The sequence below is a fragment of the Nicotiana tabacum genome, chromosome 8, assembly GCF_000715075.1.
Source record: "Nicotiana tabacum cultivar K326 chromosome 8, ASM71507v2, whole genome shotgun sequence".
In the NCBI taxonomy this organism is placed as follows: Eukaryota; Viridiplantae; Streptophyta; class Magnoliopsida; order Solanales; family Solanaceae; genus Nicotiana; species Nicotiana tabacum.
The window spans coordinates 106,250,871-106,261,667 of NC_134087.1; the positions used below are offsets into that span (position 1 = coordinate 106,250,871).

General features: G+C 40.7%; 1 non-coding gene across 1 annotated transcript; it reads right to left on the reverse strand.

Annotated features, from left to right (window-relative positions):
• Positions 1-1,429: 1,429 nt before the first annotated feature.
• LOC142163675 (small nucleolar RNA R71) lies at positions 1,430-1,535 on the reverse strand. Its single transcript, XR_012694620.1, has one exon. It is a non-coding gene; the product is annotated as a small nucleolar RNA R71 (small nucleolar RNA).
• Positions 1,536-10,797: the final 9,262 nt, after the last annotated feature.

The following is a 10,797-nucleotide window of genomic DNA, read 5'->3' on the forward strand; positions in this document are numbered from 1 at the left end:
TTGTGGCCAGGATTTGCAATTGTGAACCCTTTAGAACCTGTTGACTTTGAAATTGCGAAGATCTTGTCGCATTTGCGATACTAAAGGAATATGGTCCACTTTGCATTTGCGAGGGACCCTTCGTAATTGCGATATCGCTTTTGCGATAATTACGACGCATTTGCGATCAAGGCAGCCCAGGCCATCTTCACATTTGCGATAAAGATTCGCATTTACGGGCTCGCATTTGCGAAGCCTGCAGGCGTGCAACATACCAGCAATTCCTAAGTTCAAAATTTACTCCGTGGCCTATCCAAAACTCAACTGAGCCCTCGAAGCTCCAAACCAAACATGCACACAAGTCTAAAAATATCATACGGACTTGCTCGTGCGATTAAATCATCAAAATAACATCAATATCTATGAATTTAGCATCAAAATCAAAGAAAAATCTCATGAACTCTTAAGTTCAAATTTTAACAACCGAAGGTCCGATTCACATCATTTCAAGTCTGTTTCTTACCAAATTTTATAGGCTCAACTTAAATCCCATATAAGACCTGTACCGGGCTCCGAAACCAAAATATGGGCCCGATACCATCAAATTCAAACATATTTCATTTTCAAAAACTCACATATATTCCAGAAAATAATTTTCTTTAAAAATTCATTTCTCGGGCTTGGGACCTCGGAATTCGATTCCGGACATATGCCCAAGTCCCATATTTTCCTATGAACCCTTTGGGACCATCAAATTACGGGTCCAGGTTCGTTTACATAAAATGTTGACCAAAGTCATCCTAAATTTATTTTAAAAGCAAAATTTATCATTTTTCATAAATTTTTACATAATGGCTTTCCAGATACACGCTCGGACTGCGCACGCAAATCAAGGTGAGACAAAAAGGAGATTTTAAGGCCTTGAAACCCAAAATTTATTTCTAAAACAAGTGATGACCTTTTAGGTCATCACAACAGAACTCAACCGAAAACATTGAATCAGACATGGAAGACAATAACCTAAACAACAAAAACAATGTGAATGACCCAAATGATCAGGGTGTGGCACCTCTTGTGCTAGATGCAGCACTATATGACTGGGCACAACCCTCAGCTGACAACTTAGCAACTGCTATTGTAGTCCCTCAGATACAAGCAGATTCATTCCAGATCACAAATAACATGCTACATCTGTTGCAGAACAAGGGACTATTCTCTAGGTCATACGTTGAAGATCCTCAGCAGCATCTAAAGAATTTCTTGTCAATCGGTGCCACGCAGAGGCAACACAACGTGACACCAGAACCAATACGTATGCTATTGTTTCCATTCTCAGTGATAGGAGCAACTCGGACTTGGCTTAATTCACTCTCCATCAACTCCATCACTACTTGGGAGGAATTAGTCAAGCAATATTTGAGCAAATTTCATCCATCCAATAAGACTGCTCAGCAAATTGATGAGATATTGAGCTTCAGATAGAGAACAATTGAGACTCTACATGAAACGTGGGAGAGATTCAAGGGTCTGCTGGTTACGTGTCCACATCACGTATTCTGGAGTAGATGTTGGGGCAGAGATTTTAAATGGGTTTAGCAAATACTTCGAAAGCCAATGTTGATGCTTCAGCAGGTGGAGCATTTTTTAGCAAGACATTCAGAGAGAGCAAGATCCTACTTAACAAAATGGCACAAAAATCAGTATGGACAACAAGAAATGCTCCAAGCAGTCCTGTGGTGCCATTAGTGGCTCTAGACCCGGCTAACTCCATGGCTGAAAATATGGCCACTCTATTGACGCAAATGAGCATCCTCACCAAAAAGGTGGAAGAATCAAGCTAGAAGCAGCAGGTACACATATTTTATGCAACTAATGGGGGTTTATGTACATCATGCATTAATCAACCATGTGTCTGCTCGTGGAGTGCTGAAAGTGATAATCAACAATATCAGGAGAACATGAATTATGTGGCCAACTACGGGGGACCGAGACCAGGTGGTCAGAATTGGGGTCAGCAGAATCAACAATACAGACCATCTCAGCAGCAGTACAATAACAACAATAATCATGGGGCTATGCGACCCCAGGGGAAAATGGTGCCTTACCAAAGGCAACAAGGGTACAACCAGCAAAATCAGCAGCATGTTTATCAACAATCTCCACAACAACAGATTGTGAGACATGAAGATGGGTTTGCTAAACTCGAGGGAATGATGCAACAAATGATTGGGTCCATTGGAAAAATAACTGACAGAGTAGACTAACATGAGTCATCGATTAAGAATATTGAGATCTAGTTAGGACAGATTTCCCTGGCCCTAAATAATCGTCCTCATGGGACGTTACCTGCAGACACCCCAAATAAATCTAAAAGAGCAGGGCCCGAAGCAGCTGATGGCAGTGAGTCTCTAAAATGGTAGGGATATAGATTTGGAGCAAGAAATTGCTCGCTAAAGCAGGCCGGCTGAGACACTGGTGTTAGTACCCATTAAGATAGATGATTTAGCAGGCTTAACTGAGGTGACAATATAGAATGCGCAAGAGATCACCAACAAAGAAGAAGAGGTTCTGAAAGAGACTAAGGCTGCACCGTAATTGACAGTAGAAGTAGTGCCTGAATAAGAGAAAAATCAAATCACAGGGAAGAAGCGACCTCCAGCACCATTCCTACAGAGATTGGCCAAGTATCAGAAAGAAGAGCAGTAGAAGAATTTTTAGAGATATTGAAGCAAATTCAGGTAAACATTCCATTGATTTATGCTTTAAAGCAAATGCCTGGTTATGTAAAGATGATGAAGGACTTGATGTCCCGCAAGTTCGACTTTCAAGACTTGGCCACAGTTACACTGACACAAACCTGCAGTGCTATTGTGATGAGACCCATAGCCAAGAAGCTGTCTGATCCAAGGAATTTCACAATCCCTTGCACAATAGGCAACTTTGCTTTTGCTAAGGCACTGTGTGATCTGGGAGCAAGCATACACCTTATGCCCCTAGCTATGTACAAAAGGCTAGGCATTGGAAGAGCTAGACTCACGTTTATGCTATTACAGCTGGTTGATCGAACAGTAAAGAGGCCCTTTGGGATTCTAGATGATATATTGGTGCAGTTTGGGAATTTATGTTCCTAGAAGATTTTTTCATCTTTGATTGTCAGGTTGAAGAGAAAATTCCCATAATTTTGGGAAGACCATTCTTGGACACAAAGAGAGCTTTAATTGATTGTGAAACTAGAGAGCTCAAAATGAGATTAAACAATGATGAGATAACATTCAACGTGCAAAAATCTATGCGCAGACCCAGTGAATTTGCCAATTGCTCTCTAATAGATGCAGTGGATGTAGTATTGGAGGAGTATGATGAAGCATAGAACGTTAAAGACCCCCTAGCAGCTTGTCTCATTAACTTAGACGAAGCTAATGGTGAAGACTTGACAGAGTGGGTACTGGCTCTTGAAGGCCAAGGTTTTTGGAAAAAGGAGTTTGAATTTGCCTTTGCACTTGGAGGAAAGAAAAACTCCTCCAGCTAAGCCGTCAATAGAAGAGCCACCAAAGTTGGAACTGAAGCCACTGCCATATTATCTCAGGTATGCATTCTTAGGACCTAACTCAACTCTACCTGTTAATATTTTATCCAGTTTGTTAGATGTGCACATAGAACAACTTTTGCAGGTACTAACTAAGTGCAAGACTATAATTGGGTGGACCATTGTAGACATTAAAGGGATCAGCCCGACCTTTTATATGCATAAGATTCTGCTGGAAGATGGGCACAAACCTTCCAAAGAACATCAAAGAAGGCTGAACCTCAATATGAAAGAAGTGGTGAAAAAGGAAGTGATTAAATGGTTAGATGCGGGAATCATATTCCCCATCTCTGATAGCAATTGGGTTAGCCCAGTGTAGTGTGTACCGAAAAGGGGAAGTATGACGGTAGTGAAAAATGAGAAGAACGAGTTGATCTCTACACGAACAGTCACAGATTGGAGAATCTGTATAGATTACATGAAGTTGAACTTGGCTACTAGGAAGGACCATTTTCCACTGCCATTCATTGATCAGATGCTAGATAGACTGGCAGGGAGGTCTCACTTTTGCTTCCTGGATGGGTACTCCGGGTATAATCATATTTTCATTGCCCCAGAGGATAGACAGAAGATGTCGTTCAGATGCCCTTATGGAATCTATGCTTTTCGGCGAATGCCCTTTGACCTATGCTACGCACCCCCCACATTCCAAAGGTACATGATGGTCATCTTCACAGATATGGTAGAGGAGATAATGAAGGTTTTCATGGATGACTTCTCAATGGTGGGAAATTCATTCGATGATTGCCTTGTAAACTTGAGGCGAGTCTTGAAAAGGTGTATAAAGACTAATCTAGTACTCAACTGGGAAAAGTATCATTTCATAGTACAGGAAGGTATAGTCTTGGGGCACCTAGTGTCAAGTAAAGGTATTGAGGTGGATCGTGCAAAAGTTGATGTGATAGAAAAGCTTCCACCACCTGCCTCCGTCAAAGCAATCAGAAGTTTTCTTGGGCACGCCGGTTTTTATAGGAGATCTATAAAAGATTTTTCCAAAATTGCTAACCCTTTGTGTAAATTGCTTGAAAACGATCACCCTTTTGTGTTTTCTGATGACTACAGTGTAGCTTTTGAGGAATTAAAAAAGAGACTGGTAACATCACCTATCATAGTTGTCCCCAATTAGGAGCAACCATTTGAGCTAATGTGTGATGTTAGTGACTATGCCGTGGGAGCAGTTCTTGGGCAGCGAAAAGATAAAATCATGCATCCAATATACTACGCAAGTAGAACGTTGAGTGAATCCCAGCTAAATTACACTGTGACCAAGAAGGAGATGCTGGCAGTGGTGTTCGCATTTGACAAGTTTAGGTCTTAACTGATAGGCTCAAAGATAATTATTTATACTGACCATGCTACTCTCAGGTACTTAATTGAAAAGAAGGAGTCAAAACCACGCCTGATTCGATGGGTGCTACTGCTGCAAGAATTTGATTTGGAGATCCGTGACCGAAAGGGAATACGGAGAACCAAGTAGCTGACCATTTATCTAGGCTGGAAGGAGCTGAAAAGAAGGTTGAGCTAGAAGCGATTCTGGAAACTTTTTCAGATGAACAACTACTAGCCACGGGTCTCAAGGAAGCGCCATGGTATGCAGACATTGCAAACTATCTGGCGAGTGGTATTGTTCTTTATGACCTCTCCTCTGTTCAAAAGAAAAAATTCTTTCGTGATTGTCACATGTATTATTGGGATGATCCTTATCTGTTCAAGATTGTTGATAACATGATCCGGAATGTATCCCCGAGATAGACCAGACTTCTATTTTGCAGGCTTGTCATGCGTCACCATATGGTGGGCACTTCTTGGAGTCAGGGTTCTATTGGCCAACACTATTTAAAGATGCATATTTATGGATAAAGGGGTGTGATGAATGCCAACGAACCGGGAACATTTCCCGCAGACATGAGCTGCCCATGAACCTAATTCAGGAGGTAGAAGTGTCGTTCGTCAGCTCATATGGCAACAAGTACATACTCTTCGCTGTGTACTATGTGTCCAAATGGGTAGAAGCTGCAACACTCCCTACAAATGATGCAAAGGGGGTAATTGGTTTTCTGAGAAAGAATATTTTCACTCGATTTGGAACCCCAAGGGAAATAATCAGTGACGGAGACACTCACTTTTGCAATCGAGCCTTTACAAAGTTATTGGAGAAGTATGATGTACGCTATAAGGTAGCCACCCCATATCATCCACAAACAAGAGGGCAAGTGGAAGTCTCGAATAGAGAAATAAAGAGTGTGCTGACCAAAACTATGAATGCAACTAGAACAGATTGGGCAAGGAAGTTTGATGATGCACTTTGGGCGTATTGAACCTCTTTCAAAACTCCAATTGGCATGTCGCCATACAATTTGGTGTTTGGGAAATCGTGTCATTTACTTGTAAAGTTGGAGCATAGAGCTTGGTAGGCGTTGAGGCAGTTGAATCTTGATATTGAAGTTGCGGGCACAAGTAGAGCAACGGAGTTGCACGAGCTTGATGAGTTTAGATATCACGCCTTTGAGAGCACAAGATTGTATAAGGAGAGAATGAAGATGATACATGATAGAAATATTATTGAGCGAAATATTAAACCAGGAGATACGGTATTACTATACAACTCAAGACTAAGGTTATGTCCGGGCAAATTGAAATCATGATGGTCAGAGCCATTTCGTGTGGTTGAAATTCACCCCACTGGTGCCGTAGAGATTGCTGCAAAAAATGACTCTGGCACATTCAGAGTCAATGGGCACAAGTTAACATTATGTGGGCATGGATGAGGCAAAGGAAGTGTCAGTAACCCATTTGATCGAGCCTCTAATGTTGAGCGCACCTTAAATGCGCTTACCTGCATCGTGCCGCGACATTAAATCAGGCGCTTGTTGGGAGGCAACCCAATTTTTAACCTCACTAACCCATAATTGTAGTTTAGGATTATGAGAATTTAAGAGTTGTGAGACTTGTTTGGGAAGGTACAAGCATGAATTGGACATAAAATAAGTACATAATAGAGTCGGGGTGCAACCCATAAGCTAAATATCAAAAATAAAGCAAGCTCTGAGAAAAATACACTACCGCGCCGCACGCTACGACGCAGTGTGCAACGCGGCAGTGCATAATTTATAAAAAAAAACAATTCTTTAGTTCTTTTTATCACTTACCCATTCAACACCCCCCCCCCCCCTTATTGTTTTCTCTGCTTTCCTTCCAGAATACACGACCAAGCCCTTACCCCAATTCCCCCACTCTCTTTTCTTCTCAAATTCCTCTCTCACCCCCCCCCCCATCCATTCCATTCATCCTCAAGGTAAGTGTTTCTCTAGTCTCATCTCTTTTCTTTGAGTAATTTATTGTAGTTGAGTAGTATAGTTTATTTTGAACTAAACCCTAGGTAATGTAGTGGTGCTAATTTTTTTTCAATTTCCTTGCTTATTTTGGCCATGATTGGTACTTAACTTGTGAGGTTTCCATTGTGCTTATAATTGTGGAAGATTTTTAGTATGTCTTGATGCTTATAAAAAAGTTTAATGGTGAAGTTGGGTGGAGGTGCCTAAAAGGTCAAACATTGTTGGAACATTTGTGCAAATTTGGAGCACTTTGTGCCCTTGTTACATTGTGGTGGTGGTAGGATGGTTGATTGGTATGGTTGTGTAATAATCTTGGAAGAATTAAAGTTGAAATTATGAGGTAACTTTGGTGAATACCATATGCTTGATTAAATGTCTCAATGACATAGAAAGTGACATTATAGCTTAGTGCAAGATAATTGTTATGAGATCATGTGGTGCTAGGTGCTAATTGGAATGCTTGATTCATGCTATGTACTTGTATAGTGTTGTGTTGTACTTTCTGAAGTTTGTTAGTAGTGCATTAGTATAACTTCTTTTCTTTCTCTTCTTACTTACTAGATTAGCTTCTTAATTTTGTATTTTAAGCTAGCATAGTCCGTGGTTTTGTGATTGTACCATTATGTTGGTGGTTGGGTGGGTTATTGATTGCTTGTGGCACACTTCTAATAGGGTAGTTTGAGTCCCTGATATACATTTTACCTATGAACATGCCAATAACATAAGTGTAGGGTGGTTATCCTGTTTGGTCTTGTTTTGGTTTACGTGTTGTGGCTAATATTGTTCGTCTTGTGCAAGTACAATGTCTTGCTGCCCAAGAAAATGCTCTAATACTGGTTCATCTGAGGTTGCATCTAGTAGCCGTCGAGGTGGGATACGGGCACCTCCCTCCACCCAGTGGAAGAGGAAGAGGAGCGCATTGACCCTGATGTGGATGAATTGTCATAGTGCAAATATAGTATACCGGTTGTCCCAGCCCATGCTCGACGCTGGTTCCAGACATTATCCCGGCGGTGCCACCAGAGCCTGAGGTTGCTATTGACGATGGGAAGTTGGCCCGAAAATATAGTGAGATATACAACAACATTCGGGCTTTGGGTTTTGACAGTCTATTCCGTCCTAGTGATGCGGTGAATATGACCCTAGTCAAAGAGTTTTATGCCAACTAGCAACCTCCAGCCAACTCGGATGCTGTGTACAAAGTGCAGGTATGGGGTAAAGTGATTCCTTTCTCCTCCCAGGTGATCAATCGGATTATGGGTTTTGCAGAGCATTCCTACAAGCTCTTTTAGAGGTTTCTCCACCGGCCAGACTATCCGGCTATCCACCGACTGCTATGTGGCGCTGACTCTTCTACCGCATAGGCATAGGATGCAAATGAATTCCATAAGGACATGAAGAAGAGTACATTCCAGAGGCCAACCAGGGTTGTTTTGCGGTTGATTAATGCCAAAATCATACCCACTCAAAGTGACACTGATGTCCCACGACTGAAAGTTTGTTTGATCTATGCCTTGTTAACACGGATGCGGGTTGATCTTGGAAAACTTATGCTGGAACATATGGCTAGAGTGCGACCACTTAGGGCCCGTCGTCTATATTACCCGAGTATGATCACTCGATTGTTGCGAGCACACCATGTAGATGAGGAGCTTCACTATTAACGGATTATTCCAGTGACATATCCTATTAAGGCATATGATGTTACATCAGTGATAGACCCCCTGCTACTGCTATTAATTCGGACCAGAGAATGGTCCGCATTGAGGAGATGCTACAGCTACTGTTTGCTGACTTGAGCCTTCGTGTTGCTCGGGGGGAGGCCGACTTGGAAGAGTTGCAGCAAGATCACCTCCTTTCTGCTATCACTCAGCAGTGGTTGGGGTTGACGAGAGGAGAACAACTGCCACCAGATGAGGATGTGAACTACATTCCCTCAGATGATGAGGAGTATTTGCGCACCTTTGAGGGTGCTGATGATTAGGCCTTGGGCCTCAGGGAGGCACCTTCTTTTCACTCTTGATTTTGTTGTTTTGTATTGGGGACAATGCAATCTCTTAAGTGTGGGGTGGGGTGCTCCTATTTGATTGTACTTGTAATTTTTTTATTTTACAGTTGGTTTTGTTTGATTTGTTTCTTGCTTTCATAGATACTATGGTCTGTAAACTATAATTCTGAACTCTATTGGCATATAATAATTAGTAATTAAGTGTTTAGTTCGACTCTTCCTGATGATGGATCTCGTCGACTGGTTTCTTGAGGGAGATGAGTCAATTTTTATATATATATATATATATATATGTGAAAATCCAAAAATATGTCTTTTGTTTTAGTTTTTTTTAGGTAGTGTAACAATTCTCCCTTGGTTTTTCTTTGTGTCGTGGTTCTTTTCCAAGGGTTTTGCTTGAACTGGGTGTAGTTAAATCTTTTTATTTTTAGGAATTAAGAATCTTTAGTCAGAAAGCTAATTTAAAGGATTAATTTCCCTTAACTACATATGCCTTGAGAGTGGTAAGTGCCTTAGTTGTGACACATAAGCTCAATTCTTGACTCTTAAATAAGTGCCTTAAAATTATATGATTATAACTCTACTTAACAGCTTTGGTAGAGTGTCTTGATGAGTCCGATCTCGAGTGAGTTATGTTCCATGTGCGTGTAAGATTTTGTATTATTTGTTGCATTGCATTTGATGTATAGAACTTGCCCCGTGTGTTTGCAAAGAGAAATAGTGGTTTTGTTCAGTCTTGGAAGTGATATACGCATTTCTTTGTTGAACCAGATATGTGTATTTTACCCGTCTAAATATTATGTAACGTAGTTAACCCCTTTGAGCCTGTAATCCTATTTTTTGGCAACCACATTACAAGCATTACCCAATTGTTTGAATTGACCATATATTTGAACCTTTTCACCTCTCTGGAGCACTTGAATTGTAAGGAACCTTGAAAAGGTTAAAGTGTGGGGTGGTTGGTTTGGCTTTTGAGTGGAGCTAATGAAATAAGGAGAAACGTGCACTGTTTTGAAAAAGTGTGAGTTACTTGAATTGAAAAAAAGGAAAAAATAAGTTGTATTGTTGTGAAAAAAATATATTCCTTGATAAGTGGCGACTCTTGATGTAATTGTGCTTAAAGAAGTATGGGGTAATATACATTGATATGAATGTGGAATTTGGCTTGACATAAGTGGGGTTTTAAATGTTAAAATGTATGTATTAAAGTGCATAGGGAGGTGTAGTCACTCTTATATCTGAATGTATCCTACCCGACCCGCAGCCTACATTACAACTAAATAAAGTCCTACTTGATCCTAGACTGAATGAGCTCGACTAGTAGAGTAGTACACTACGGGCAAGCCTATGGTGCATCTTTTGTAGCATATGAATGTTATTTCTAAGAGTGAGTGAATTCTTTCTATTATGAGTTCCTAATTATTCTTAAATTTTATGGTGTGTGGAACTACTCTCTTTTGTTGTGTGAGGGCACGTGATTTATGAAGGAAAGGTAATGTCATTTACCTCTATGTTAGAGTGAGTGGGCGAGTTGTGAATAATGCATGGTACTTTTGAGTAGAATATTGAGGGTGGGATGTTATGATAAGGTGCTCAGTTTATTTTAATTATTCTTGGTGTATCAGGGAGGTTGTCTGATGTAAGGTTATCCCTAGGTGAAGTGTAGTTTAAATGCTTGAGGACGAGCAATGGTTTAAGTGTGGGGTGTTGATGTGAGGCTAGAAACTCGTATTTTAGCCATAGTATTACATTCAAATTACTGCATTTTTACGTGTGCTTAAGCTCAAATAATAGTGAATTACACTTAGCACGTGTTTTATGCCTTGCAGGAAGTGATCTCGAGTTCAAAAGTTAATTTGGAGCTAAATCGATCAATTTGGAGCTTTGAA